Below are 15,651 nucleotides of genomic sequence, written 5' to 3' on the forward strand. Positions count from 1 at the left end.
TAAATGCTCTCTCACTGACCCTCACAATGTTTAACAGCACCTCTTGCAGTCACATAATTACAGTAAACTGCAAGAATAGTGTCCAAATTCAGTCAGATCTCCTGAATAACAATGGGATTCTGCATTCCTGAACCCACATCTGTTAGCACTGCTGTCGAGATGCATTTGAAGAGCCTTGAGAGAGTAACAACTATATACTCACAGCAACATTACGTAGAAAATCCTACTTACATCATTGGAGATTTGTCATATATCAGAGATCTCATTTCAAAATGTTCGATTTTCCATTCAGAACACAGTACCTAGCATTTAATCAAAACAATTTACTGAATGTTGTCTCTCTGCTCTAGTTACTCAGTAACCAAATGTACACAAACAGAAATCAATTACAAGCACTTATGATTTGAGATACTCAAGGAAGTATCAATGAGTTTCAGAAAAATGACTACCATCTTAGGGCCTTTAGAGGTACAACTCAAGAACAGGTATATGAAATATCAAAAGAAAAATTTAAGACTGTTTGTCAGTCTCACAGACATGGGAAGGAAGCCAGGGTACCAACTGTCCAACTCCTGGGAGAGCCCTCCCTTCATGCTCAAGAGAGTGCCACCTGATACTACAGTTCCAGACATCCTAAATAAAGATTTTTTCTTTTCGCTGTTTATTGAGATTGCTAACTCTCATTTTGATTCTCTACATGTACTATATGGGTAGGATTGCACAGACAATTTTGAACTGAAAAAAGCAAGGTTTTTCTTTATTCAAATGTTCTCTTTCACAATGCAGAACTTCCATGCAGTGATGGCTGGGGTCATCATACATACCACCCCTCCCTCTACAAACATTGTCATTTAAATAACTCTGAGAAGACATTGGTTTGCCATCTGCATTCTCTGCAGGTCCATTTCTTGGCTATTGATTTACCAGAAATTCGTTCCAAATTCTCCACGCAGGACTGACCATGAAGAACTTTACTGAGCAAGTGAAGCAGAGGACCTGTATTTCAAGGGACATCACTGCTGAGCAAGAGTAGCCATCCTACTGATTCACACCAGCAAAGCTCTGTTCTCCATAAATCTGATTTCCCTAGACTTTTCCTGCTGATCAAAGTATTGCCCAGTGATAATGTGGAGCAGAAATGGAGGTTTCTTGGCTGCTGGATGCAGACACGACAGCATTCAAGGTTAACAGATGTTTTCGCTTTATCAGAAAATGATCTCAGCTTCCACCCCCTAAATTTCTCATGCTAGGGGAAAATCAGACCAAATCAATGGAGCAGGTATTTGAGGAGTGGGAGGAAAGCTATGCTTCCTTTAAACTAGGCACCACTAAGAGCCTCAGCCAGCTCTGGCACATCCATCCCCTAAATGCTGTGAGCTTTTAGGATGAGCAAAAGCTGTTTTCCTCTCTATCTTACTCCACAGTATGTTCAGGGCAGTTTTCAAGGCTGTTATATGCTTCCTCAGCCAGACATAACAGCTGGGCCTGGGGCCAGGAGTCCAGCTCATGATCCAGAAATGTGATTCTGATTTAGATTTTGTGACTGGTGAGGGAACTGTGCTGAGCTTCCTTGGGGAAGAAAAGAGCTGGGCCAAAGCCTTTGTAACACAATGAGTTGAAGAAGGCGTAGTGATAGAAGGAGTTTAGGCCAGCCTCATTTATATCACTTGCAGCACTACTATGACTTGCAGCTGTACCACAATTTTATTGGACATAAATGCTAATACATCAACACTGTGTTCACAACCGTGAAAGGGCACAGGAACCCTTTGACATATGAACCAGAGTAAATGCTTCACACTGACCTCACAGCTGTTTGTCCCTACTTTGGAAGGGGATTAAGAACACAGAGAGCAAGGAAAGGGGCTCCATGCCGGTGTTCTGTTTGTGCAGGGCTCCCCCCCTTGGAAACTGTAAACTTGGGAGAGCAGAGATGCAGGCAAGCACCACTTCCATGAGCACTGGCTCTTTGTACACCAAGTGGGGTTTTTGGTGGATGGGGACAGTGAAATTCCATAAATCAGGCTGACGAGGCTTGGTGGCACAGCTTTAATTATTTGAGCTGTTTCAATTTTGTTCATTTTGTTGATTGTTATATAAGTAATCTGTTCTTCATTATTTATTCCTTATCCTTCCAGTTTCCTCAGGAAAGAAAGGAACAAGAGAAATTTAATAAGCAGAGACAGGAACCTGATGTATTTCCAGTCTTCTGTCCTACAGGCTCAGGACTAGAAAAAGAAAGTTCCTGAATGTAAAACTGCAAACTACAATAACTAAGAAAGTAGTTAGGATGCTGAGAAAGCAGGGATATGTGCCTCCCAGTTACACTGGTTTATATGGCATAGAAATAATCTCTGGTGCAGGGATGGAGCCCAAAACTCCCTACCAGGCTGCAAACCCCTGAGGTTTTGCTCTCTTCCTTATTCATTTGTACTAGAACCTTGCCCTTCTAATATCACTTAGTTTGAAGAAAAAGCATGGTCCTAGCTGAAAAAAGTAAATGGTGGTCTTTAAAATCCTGTTTTCATCTTTTGGAATAAGTAGTCACTCCATTTTACAAAAGATGGCAGCAGCAACATTTCCTTGGGAGACTGCTTTCATGGGGACTTGTGCCAAGTTGTATGAGGGGATATGAGACTTTCACTCAGTCAGATTGAGGCATCTTGTGAATGTGTCTCTATGTGCTGCCTAAGCTCAAAAAAGGAGAAGAAACTCATCCCCACAACAGAAGTATGCCTACTGTTTCTAGCAGGAGCACTTACGTGCTTTCTCAGGTACATACCCGGCTTTTACCAGTTTGCTATTCCTTCAGTAATTCTTACTATGTGAGTAACCATGTGATCCCATTTTAGTACTTCTCCTAAGATGTGAAAGTTTAACTGTGCTGGCTGGTGAGTGCGCAGAGTGTCATTTTGGAAAATCAGGACTCTTTCCTCAGTCACAGTCTCTAGGAAATTCATGGCTCCACATCTGCAGGCTGTCTTTTACCAGAATTATCCTCTCAGGAAACATACTTCTCACACCAGTGGGATCTTGCTTGACCTTGTGGGGTCCTAAAAAAGGAACAGATCTTTCTTTCTGATTTGCTGGGATCAGACAGGACCTGGTTAAACCTCCAGGTAGGATATGATGTTTCATGCTTTAGAAAATAAGGCCTCTATGTAGAGCAAGTACCAGGTATGGATTCATTTACACAGTAAGACTTTACATAATTCTCTTTCTAAGCTTATCCCATTGGATTTTTGAATCCCATTTGAAAATCTTTCAAATAATTACCCTATACTTTATGCTGATCTTAACTCCTCCTGACCTGTACTGCTACCACCAGACTACCATTCTGCAAACAAGTGGGCACAGCAGTTCTTCTGTAGAAAGGCCAGAAAAGGGGTAGACAGGGGAGTTAAAAACAGAGCAGAAACTGCCTTAGGACTCCCGGGGAGGTCTTGTTTAGCCAACAGCAAAAGCTAGTTATTAGTGATTAGCCTGCAAACCCAGCTGCCTGCTTACCCAGTACTGTAATTCTGCTGGTGTTTTCTTCATCTCTGGCAACAGAAAAATATTCAACATTCTTGTCTCTAAATAATTTTACCTTCTCTCACACTACAGTATTTCTGTATAATTTTATCCCAAGAGTACTGAAAAATATAAATTCTCACATGGTAATCAAAGCTTGTATACTTTGTACTGCTAGGCAAAGGTACACACTTACTCATAGGAGATATAGCACTGGTAGCAATAATATAGAGTCTCACTACAAAAACTACTACCACTAACAAGGTTAAGCCATCTATTTATACTAGGAAGCAAGCTGTAATTAACAGTTCTGGTACTGCACTATGGATAACAGATACCTAATAAGGAAGCTCACTTCTTACTGTAAAATCTGTGGGAGTGAAGGAGAAAAGCCTGTGTTACTACATATGTAACTATACTGATATATATTTTTATTTAAGTTACCCACAAGATAATAAAACAGTATTCAAGAAAAGCAACCAAAAGAGAGAGTCCTGTAGGGAGAATGCAAACAGCACATTTACAGCCTCTAGATCCAAAGAAGCCAGGGGTTCCCAGCAGAGCAATTGGCTTTGCTAAAGGAGCAGCAGCAGCCACCAAAAACAGGAGCCTTGCCTGCTGAAGTGAATGGGAATACACCATTGTGAAGCTAGGTGGGGTGAGATGGGCCTGGCTTCCTCCCCAGCTCCCCTCAGAAGGGGATTTCTCTGTAGAGTAGCCTATGCTATGAGAAAAGGCCTACTCTGAGGGAGCAATGTGTTAAAAACACTTTAAATATATTTTTCCTTTCTAAGGAAGTTGCTGTTTCATTCAAGAAGAGGCAAATGAAATCTCTCCATTCAAGTCCTTTCAGCCTTGTTCCTTTTTAATTCATTTTGGCTTTGTGACAGCTTCCCTTTCCTACCCTGTTGCTCTTTAAGATCCTGCCTCTTCCCCCAGCTAGCTGTCAGAGCTCTGCTTTCTCTCTGGCTGCTGTTTAACATCTTTGTGCATATCCAAGACCACAGGCTCTACCCCACAAGTCTTTCTCTTTTCTTTCCCTTGGACTGTGCTTACAGACTCTTGTCTTACTGAAATACAATGGAAAAAGACCACTCCTGACTTTGGCTCTGATATTTATGCTACCGTTATAAAAACAGTCTGCTGAAAGACAGAAGAGACGTGCGGATGTTTGGCTTTGCACATTCCCCAGCTGAATACTTCAACACCTTCACCACAAACACTTACTAAAAAAGCCCTTCCCGGCTGTCTGCCTGTGGTGAGCAGCTACTGACTGACAGGTGGAGGCAACCACTCTGCTGTCCCTGTCCCTCTGGTCCACACTATGCTACTGTCAGCAGGCTTCTACCCTCCCCAGCACTAGCTCATCCACTTCCTTCCACTTCATATGCTGACATGCGCTTGTAGTGATAAAAGTTATCAAGGAATCTTAAGTTCGAATTTCATTCCAGAAGGACATTTACAGCAACCACCATTTAATGCTGGGTAACCATTAAATGGGTAGCCATTTAATGCTAGGTAACTGCCTGCAAAATGCTAAGCCTGCAGTCCAGCTGAAATAGGAGACTCAAGGTGCAAGGCTCTCTTCTGTCATTCCAGCAGCATGAAAAAGTCTAGTGTACACAGTCCTTCAAGAGAATTTTTACCCACTACTTGCAAGTATCTGGGATACTATGGAAAACTCAGATTGAAGAAGTTTTGCAGAAGCTCATTGTTGAATCAAGGCACTGTCACTGTATCCGAGGATGATGCACTTCCAACCTCCTGAATCACACTTTCTAATGATTGCTTATGGGACCTGGATATGAAAATATTTTGCTCTATTAGTAAAAGTTTTTCTCATCTATGAACTCATGTGTTGAAGCATTCCTATGAATCATAAAATCACTTTGTCCTTAATTTATCTCTCCGCTATTTCTCTGGACATTATTTAAAATTAAAAAAAAAAAAAACAAAACAGAAATTTTGATTTAGGTTTTGATTTTTTTTTTTTTTCGCAGTACTCTGGTGCTAGCCCAAGTACCATACATTTTTCCATTCAAAATGCCCGATTTATGCACACAAAGTTGATAATCATCGTGTTATTTAGTTAATAAAGAAAAATTATGATGTTAACCCACTATGACTGGTTTAAAGGGAGACAGACTCACAGACATGGGAAGAAATTTATCTTGTTTTTTGTGAAGTGCTTTGAAACTCCTGAAGTATCATGGAAAAAATAATCTTTCTAATCAAATTACCATGTTAATGTATAAACCAAATTTACAGGTGCTATTAACGTGATGAAAAATACATTTTCAGTGAGTAACGAAAAACTAAAAGGATAGCAGAACATATCCACATCACAGGCTACTTAAATCACATGCCACCTGCATAGCCTTGACTTAATCTGAACAGGGAGTCTTTACAGTTAAACAACTGCATAGTTTTAATGTGAATAAACCTATAATTGCCGCTTTTCAGAAAATACCAGAAAAAAACAAACAAAACTACCTTTGATTTTGAAAGTGCTCCTACTAAATGGACTATTTCTTGAGTGTTGTCTATCACACTTACTGATTCCAGTGACGCTGTTACTTTCAGAATCACTAGACTTTGCAGATGTAAATATCACAAAATATATACTTCAAGTTTGGCATACTCACAAGGATGCAATAAAAATCCTGTGACTCTCAAAACCCTTGAGCCTCCATGTCTCAAAGAAATCCTTGATGCCCCATGAGAACAGAGACACAGCCCCTTCAGAGGTCACTGCAGTCTCCCTTTGCCTAAGGTTATTTTGAAGCTTCTTGGCCATTTACTTAAATTCTTGGGGCAGAGTGTTCATCTCCTGGTTCATTTATATCACTCTTTTTTGAATCAGGACCATCAGGAGGAATCAGAGCACTCAGTGCATGATAGTTGATGCTACCTCACTCTGCCTTGCTGTGCTTTTACTTTATGGATTATACTTTTAAGATAGTGACTGGCAGCATTAGAAGGCAATATATAATGTATTCAAAACACCACAAGCTGAAAGTGGAATAATTTCTGTACACAGCCCATTAAGATGTTTCTAATAGTGGTGTGGCTCTTTTTAAATAAAAAAAAAAACAAACAAACAAAACCCAAACAACTTTTTCACGACACACACTGGATTATAAATTCATGCTTTTAATGTGAGGACATTCCATGATCCTTGACTAAACAGGACAGTTCATGGGGGAGTAATGCTTGCCAAGTTAATTAAAGAGGACCCCAAAGTCTCATCAATCCACACAGGAAATGAGAGAGGAAGAGTGTTTTGCTTTCCTGCACACAAATTAATTCTCTAACTCCAAATATAGAACTGTTTGGAATTATGCCTGGTTGAAACAATTGAATGATTTACTATTGTTTAAAAATAAATATGATGACTCTGGCATAAACTATAAAAACATTTCTGTGGTTATTTTATTACTGAACTTAGTTTTGGGGGGCTGGGTTTGTTTTCTGTTTGGTTTTCTTAGAGGCAGAACAATTCTTCTCTCTCTTCCTGTCACCAAAAGGACAAATACCATTCAGGTTCAGTTAATCAACAGTGGTCAAATGTCTCTTGACTTTGATTTTTTTTTTCTCATTATTATTTCAAAAGAGGGGGATTAAAGAAATAGATGGTATTATTACTATATGAACGTAAACTGATTGCCAAGTAAGCAAGCAGTATATCAGAAAAAAAGCATTACTTGGAAATGGCATCAGCCTTCCTCTGTTTTCAATTAAATATATTCCAGGCCAATTCCCATGGCACAGTTTTCAGTGGAGGAGGAAGGAGATGAACTTTCTGTATTATTAAACCCCAAATATTAAATGGAATTATTTTGTTGACACACAGCACCCTGCATGAGCAATACAGTAGTTATACATTTGGGGTGCTTGAACAAAGCTGGGTGGATGCAGACAGACCTATGTCTTCACAGCTATCACATAACTCTGTCACCTAGCCCAAGGAACAAACATGAAGCTGCTCCAGCCCTTGCCTTGAATGCCTTTCCTGCCCGAGGTAATGTCTTCTTTTTTTTGAGTGATTGTGCTGTGCTCCATTCCTGTCTGCCCATGATGAAAGAGTTGGCTGGCAAGCTGAACATGATCATGCTTGGGCTCATGGTTCCTGGAAGGGATTTTTTGTGGTGACGCATTCTGTTTCCACACTCCAGTTAGCTGTACAGGAGCTCTTCAGACTTCATGAGTCATCCAGAAAATCATGTCTGATTTAAATGCAAGCATAACTTTACAAGACTTTATTTTTCGCCAGCTTGTCTCATCACCATAGGAAGAACACGATGGAAATCAGTTTCTGGTAAAACTTCATCTGACAGAGGTGTATTCTGAACAGCATCCAGTACTCTTTGGATTCAGTGCACATCCAACAGCATGTGAGCACACCAGCCTTCTGTCCCATGATTTGCAAAGAACTGGCTTCTGCACTTACTTCAGCCAGTCAATGAGGTAGCATTATGGCTACCATGAGCTGATTCACATAGAAAAGATATTTTTTCTTCCAAATGAAAATCCAAAGCTGTCTATAGAGATGGCATATCAGCACTAACTTCAAACAGGACTTGCTTGTCATGAGCAACTAGAATGCAGCAGTTCACAACCACACGTAGTCCACTTCATGACTTCAGAACTCAATCAAGCCCAGCGAGGTTAAACAGTCCTTCCACAGCATTTGAGAAAACAAGCAATTGAATTAATTCCTTAGCTCATTATTTCAACTTCGGTAAAGTTCTGAGAACAATTAATTTATTACCTGGAAAACTTCAAAAAAGAGCAAACAATCTAAAAAATAAATGCTTTAGTTTTTAGTGAAATAAAAACAAGAATTGTATTTTTTATTTTTTTTTTTAACTTTTGAGGACAGTTTCAAAATGTCTCTTGGGATGAATGCAAATACTGGTTTATTATTTTGACTCTATGTGGTCCTCCATGAGCAGAGGGTGTGAACCAGATGACCTCTGAAGTCCCTTCCAACCTTAACCAATCAATGCTTCTGTGAAATGGTCAAGTGAATGGTAAAACTTTGTCTAGTGAATTTTTCCTTTCCACCCTCCAAATCAATTTACCTAATTTGACCTTTGAAGTCCCGAGTACCTCTGGTGTAACATAAGGCACAGAGTATGAGATTCAGATAGAACCAAGAAAATAACACTTCCAGTCCTGAGATGCTGCTATTCTTTAGTTTTAAGTACTCCCTCCACCCCTAGAAGCTGCATCTGCCTTATATCGACTTCATGGGTGGTGGAGTTTTTTCAGTTGGTTTTGGTTTTATTCTTATGGATGTAAGAGGATACAGTAACAAAAGAAATGTGTTAAAGGTTTTTATTTTGCATAGTCTCTTTTTCAATTCTAAAAAATAAAAACCTCAACCAAAGAAAGGAGTACTGCCTGAATACAAACAAACAAATGCAATGTAGACATATTCCTCCCCGCCTTCTCGCCACAGGTAAGCATTTGTTATTCAGTGTTACATTTTATGTGAGCAGTTTGTAGAAAATATTTTTTTTTCACTTATTCCGAGATTCACTTATTCCCTTATCTGGAGCCACCCTTTTTCCAGACAATCACATGTACCCCTATTTCCTGACTTCCCCCTATTCAAAACATGCAGAATGAGATAGGTTGGGCAGATTGAACAACTGACATTTACAGGAGAAATCATCTTTGATCCTTAAACTTTGTATCTTAAGACCTTATTTTAAAAGTTTTAACATAATCATACTATGTGAAATCCTTTTAAAGACTCTAGCATGACTGATAGGTCTTTTTCTCTCTTCTGTTTGTCTACTCCTCATTCATAGTCTTTCATGTGACTCACAATAGTGCATGATTTCAATCTGTACTTTATTGCCGCTATCTTCCAATTACACCTTAAGAAGAAACAGGATTAGAGATTTTTTCGATAGAATTAACAGAAGTGAACTCCACTGAACATCACCCTCAGGGCAGCAGGGAAACAAGCTTGAACATGAAGCAAACACTTCCAAAACAATACAGCAAAATACAGCTCTGGATGTCTTTAAAGGGAACTAGCTAAAAGAAGCCAGTAAAATGCAATAACTTTTTGGCAATATGTGAAACTGTATTGTAACTCAAACCTGATTTCCAAGGTGGGTTGTATTTTTTCCTTCCAATACATCATGTATTATGGCCCTATGCAGAGGTAAAAAAAACGCAAAACAAATCAAAACCCAACCAAACACACGTTTGGACAACATATGTTCTAAAAGTCATTGACTGTTCCTATAATCTTCCTGCAGCTTTTCTCTGTTTAGCTGCTTGAAGCTATGGCAATCTAGTATCAACTAAAAAGACTTAGAAAAAAGTTTTGGACTGAATTATTTCAAGTAGGATGAGATCTCCACTTACTGTAGGGAACAAACTAGAAGCTTAAAGACAATACAAGGGAAACTTCTCCTCTTTTGAATTTTTATTGTCTTAAATACTATTATTATTAATGGTTAGAAATTAGGAAAAACAAGACAAGACTCATAACAAAGTTAAATAAAGAGGATATGTTTCAGCACCGCTCATGATTTTTGCACTCATATGGTAAAGAAATCTATATTTTCATTTTTAATTACAATGACAAAATAGTCACTCCACTCTTTGATCACTGTATCTTATTTTATACTTGGAAATTTGAAAAATCTTTTGCAATTCTTGTCTATCACCACAAGCCCAATGAAGGTTGTTTCCTATGCTGATAGGTTATTAATGGAGGCTATTTCACTCCACAAATCCTGTTTTTAGAGTAAACTTATTACGTACAAAAAGCTGTATTTTCTGCAGAAAACCTAGAAGCTGAAAACTTGCTTATATTGGCAACTTAACTAACCCTTTGACATCCATCTGTACTGTTTAATAAACATACGGCAACAAAAACAATTAACAAGCTATATATTCTAAAGCTGCAATGCCTCCCTTGCTTAAAAAATGTGACATGTCACATACTGAACTTCAAGCCATTTACTATTTCATGTAAATACTTAGTAATTTTGTCTGTAAAGAAAAAATGGTTAAGGCTATTATATCAGCTACTCCTTCTCCATCCAAGTAAACACTGTTTTTGGGGCAATACATTAGATTTTGCACTTCTATCAAAGACTTAGGCTTTAAAGTCATATAAAAGGCATTTAGAGTATCAATGAATGACAACAACCAACAATATGTTTACAGAGGTAAATGACTCCCAACATGTCTCATATCATCAATTTTACAATGAAAACACTCTAACAAAATCTAACACAAAACAGAGAAGAAGTTGTGGATCATTCATCATGACTTGGACTGCAGTTTTGAGAAATGCCCCATAGATATTTAAGCTTCACTCTTAACAATACCTTGTGCTGTAGCTACATTTTTTTCTACTGCGTAATTTCTGATATGTGAGTTAGAAGAGAGGAACGGGTACCAACTTCCTCTTTTCATTCCTCTTTCAATAGCTTCCAATTTTAATCCCCAGCTGAAGCATCAAAATCAGTGCACCTTCCTGTTACCAGCTTATTCAGACATTACTCTAATTTCCAATTTTAAAATATTTTACTTTAAAAGCTTTGATATAAATATCTTGTTCTTAAATTGGATGCATAGATTTTCTTTGACTGCCAAGTCAGTGTATTAAAGTATTAAAATTTTAAATTAACGTATTAGTTTCAAACCTGTCATATTTTGCATGCAAGTAATTACCAGCTGTATAAATAAAATTTAAAATAGTTAATTACTGGCAGAATCCACAGTATCCAAACAGACTTTACAGAGGTTTTCACAATCCAAAAATTCATTATCTCATAAGCAAGGGTCCACATGAAAACCTGACTCAAGAGTAATGGTTACTCATGTACTGATGGCCTGCTAAATAAAAACCAAACCAAAACAAACAAACAAAAAACAAACAAAAACCAAAGCCCCAAGAAATTCCATTTCCTCAGTGGCTGGATGAAGAAATTAAAGAACAGACTCAGTTTAACACTTGCTTAAATGACCCACATCCACACGTTCCTTCATGCATCACCAAGATTTTGTTGGGGTTACATGAGTCACAGGAGCTTTATGTAAATACTTTTAAATAGGTTTGAAATATGCTGTTCAAATTTTGTGTTACTTTAGAGCAAATTGCAATAGTCTTGCTTCCTGGTGGCAAATACCTCCAGGGAGAATAAGAAGGCCTTCTGCTACATTCAGTTATTGAAAATCCCTTTTCAAACCAAGTAGTGCTTTTGATCCAAAGTTCATTTCACAGCAGGGCAGTATTTTTCATAGATCACTTGAGTTAATGGGCTCACTCGTTGCTATGTGGTTGGTGGCAGACTGGCAGGAGGAAGTAAGCATCATGACACAGGAGTGCTCCTTTAAGAGAGAGGCTAGTAAGAAAGATTCTAAGTTAGAATACACTTAAACATGAATGCATTCATCTGGAACAAACTTCGCTGTTTGATAATGCATTTAAGTATGCTCCCACCTCATGTTTGTTAACATAAAGACAAAATATTTTACCTACTTCTATTTACTCAGCTGTGCTTACTTTTTGCAAAATATGTTGTTAAAATAGGCAGAAGCTTGACCAAGAACTAAGAGGAGAATGTTGAATAATTTAGTCAACATGCCTCAAAGGAAATTGTTAATCCATAGAAATGAGACATACCACTTGTGAGAGTTTTACTATATTAACACCATGTACCAGCCCTGCTTCAACTAATTATTTTTACAAGCATCTTGATTACAAGAGGGTCCTAAATTAACATAAAATTTCTTTTTAACCGAAAAATTAAGATCAGGTCAGATGAGGTCAGGTAGCAACCATACACACAATTTGAATCACTCCATATTTATGACATTAGCTCATCTAAATTCAGAAGTACCAAACAGTTGAGACTTTTCACATCCTAAATCAAAGATTGAACTAATGCTTAACTCCTGAAGAAATACGGACTTACAGAGAGCTGCCACTGAACAGCTCAAGAGTTTTTCTAAGGTTAGGTCTTAGTACTTGCTAAGCGGTGCAGCTGCACTCTCACAAAGCTCCTGAAAGAAAAAGGCTTCGTTCTTCAAGGTGAGAAATCTTACGTTTAGGCTCTGAAGGAAGCCTGACATACTGCATACTCGAGCAAGCTGCTGTTTCCTTCAAGTGATTTACAATAGCAGCATTAAAGCACAATCCCCTACTCAGCACAGCTTACATCTGTGCATAACTGAAAATTAAGAGGACGCTGACTATAAAGAACTTTTCCCCTTCTCCAGCCATGGGTTTTTAGTCTCAAGAATTCTCTAGACTAATTTACTAAAGTTGAAACAGTTGTGCAAGACAGAATTTATCTCTTTTCTATACAGTACTGGGAAGAGCAGCAGTTTACAGTTTGTGAATGCTTCATCCCTGTCAGTGTTCAAGGCCAGGTTGGATGAAGCCTTGCATGACATGGCTTAATGTGAAGTGTCCCTGTCCATGGAAGAGGGGTTGGAACTAGATGATCTTAAGGTCCTTTCCAACCCTAACTATTCTATTATTCTTTGATTCTATAGCTTAGAAGCCAGCATAAAGCTAGAATAGGCAGCAATTTCTCTACAACATTTAGAGCAAGTACAAGTATGTACTGTTCAGGCATACCAAGTTATTTCTTCGCTTAAAGTCCAATTCAAGCTTATTTGGTTTCTCTCTTCCATTTGCCTTCTTTATTATCACAGTCCAGAACGTGGATGATATGCTGGAGACAAGAAGGAATAAATAAAAAACTGGTAGATTAGCTGTTTAAGATGAAACAGACAACAATTTTCAAGGTATCTATGACTTACTCTGATAAACTAAGTAAAAATCGGTGCTGTGGAGACAGCACCTGCACAGCACCTTAGAGTTTCACATTCCAGAGGTAAGATAGGCCTGCATTTGTGGTGCTACAGGTTACATTATCAGTTTTACAATTTCCCTTATAAACTTCAGTGGCCTGTGTCCAAAACTACAGATGCAGCACAAGGTGCTTGGCTGTCAGCTGCCCCAACAACTCACCCTTACTGGCACTTGAACAAATGCAGCAAATCAGATATAACCATCACAAAAATCCAAGCTAGCATAACAGCTCTACACACTGCTGAAATTATCTGTTGTCACAGTCTGGAATATTCCTACACAAGACTAGAAAAATATCTGGATGCATTTAAAGAAATTCTTATAATTCAGCTGATTTCAAGGATAAATATGAAGTTTGATATACCTGCACGTATGGCCTTGTTGTTTTGTTTTTTTTTTTTTAATAGAACCTGGAAGGAAGGAGCAGAAGACAGAAAGAAAGGCTAGTTTTTTCTACTGATGACTGTAAAAAGGCCTTTTACTTTCCCCCCTGTGAAAAGCTGTCTAAACTCTGAAACTGAGATTGTAGCACCTAGAAGGAGGTCGCACAGGGAAATCCATCCGTGGGTCCTGAAGGAGATGGCGAATGAAGTTGCAAAGCCACTGGCCACCATATTTGAAAAATCATGGCAGTCAGGTGAAGTTCCTGATGACTGGAAAAAGGGAAATATAACCCCCATTTTCAAGAAGGGGAAAATGGATGACCTGGGGAATTACAGACCAGTCAGTCTCACCTCTGTGCCTGGCAAAATCTTGGAGCAGATTCTCCTGGAAGGCATGCTAGGGCACATGAAAAACAACAAGGTGCCTGGTGAAAGCCAGCATGGCTTCAATGAGGGGAAATCCTGCCTGATCAATTTGGTGACCTTCTATGACGGGGCTACGGAACTGATGGACAGGGGTAGAGCAGCTGATGTCATCTACCTGGACTTGTGCAAAACAGTCAACACTGTCCCACACAACACCCTTGTCTCTAAATTGGAGTGTCGTCAATTTGATAGATGGACCACTCAGTGGATAAAGAACTGGCTGGATGGCCTCATGCAAAGAGTTGTGGTCAATGGCTCAATGTCCAGCTGAAAACCAGTAACGAGTGGTGTCCCTCAGGGATTGGTGTTGGGACTGGTCTCGTTCAACATCATTGTCACCAACATGGACAGTGGGAGGGAGTGCGCCTTCAGCAAGTTTGCCGATGACACCAAGCTGTGTGGTTCCATTGATATGCTGGAGGGAACTAATTTCATCCAGACGGACCCCGACACACTTGTGAGGTGGGATGACGTCAACCTCATGAAGTTTAACCATGACAAGTGCAAGGTCCTGCACCTGGGTTGCAGCAATCCCAGGCACAGCTACAGGTTGGGCAAAAAGGAAATTCATGGTAGTCCTGCGGAGAAGGACTTGGGGGTGTTGCTCAATGAGAAAATGAACATGAGCCAGCTTCAGTGTGCGCTTACAGCCCAGACAGCCAAACGTACCCTGGGCTGCATCAAAAGAAGCATGACCAGCAGGTCGAAGGAGGTGATCCTGCCCCTCTGCTTTCCTCTCGTGAGACCTTACTTGGAGTATTGTGTGCAGGTCTGGTGTCCTCAACATAAAAAGGACATGGAACTGTTGGAACAAGTCCAGAGGAGGGCCAAGAGGATGATCAGGGGAATGGAGCACCTCACATATGAAGCTGAGAAAGTTGGGGCTGTTCAGCCTGGAGAAGGCTGCATAGAGACCTCATAGCAGCCTTCCAGTATCTGAAGGGGGCCTACAGGGATGCTGGTGAGGGATACTTCATTAAGGACTGTAGTGACAGGACAAGGGGCAACGGGTTAAAACTTAAACAGGGGAGGTTTAGATTGGATATAAAGAAGAAATTCTTTACTGTTAGGGTGGTGAGGCACTGGGATGGGTTGCCCAGGGAGGTTGTGAATGCTCCATCCCTGACGGTGTTCAAGGCCAGATTGGACGAAGCCTTGGGTGGCATGGTTTAGTGTGAGGTGTCCCTGCCCATGATAGGGGGGTTGAAAGTAGATGATCTTAGGGTCCTTTCCAACCCTAACTATTCTGTGATTCTATGATTCTATACTCTTTATGTGAATTATATACCAGTTCAGAGCACTGGGCAAGATCCAGAGTTGCAACTGTCCCAGTTGCTTTCAACCATTTCTTATAATATCATACTGTTACTGGTTAACAGGTGGGTTCTTGTCAAATGCTGTTTAAACAGTTCTAGGGCTACCGAACCATGTAAGCGAGGCAGATTTGGGAATAGCAAGTAACGCTATGTG

The sequence above is a fragment of the Melopsittacus undulatus genome, chromosome 2, assembly GCF_012275295.1.
Source record: "Melopsittacus undulatus isolate bMelUnd1 chromosome 2, bMelUnd1.mat.Z, whole genome shotgun sequence".
Taxonomy (NCBI): Eukaryota; Metazoa; Chordata; class Aves; order Psittaciformes; family Psittaculidae; genus Melopsittacus; species Melopsittacus undulatus.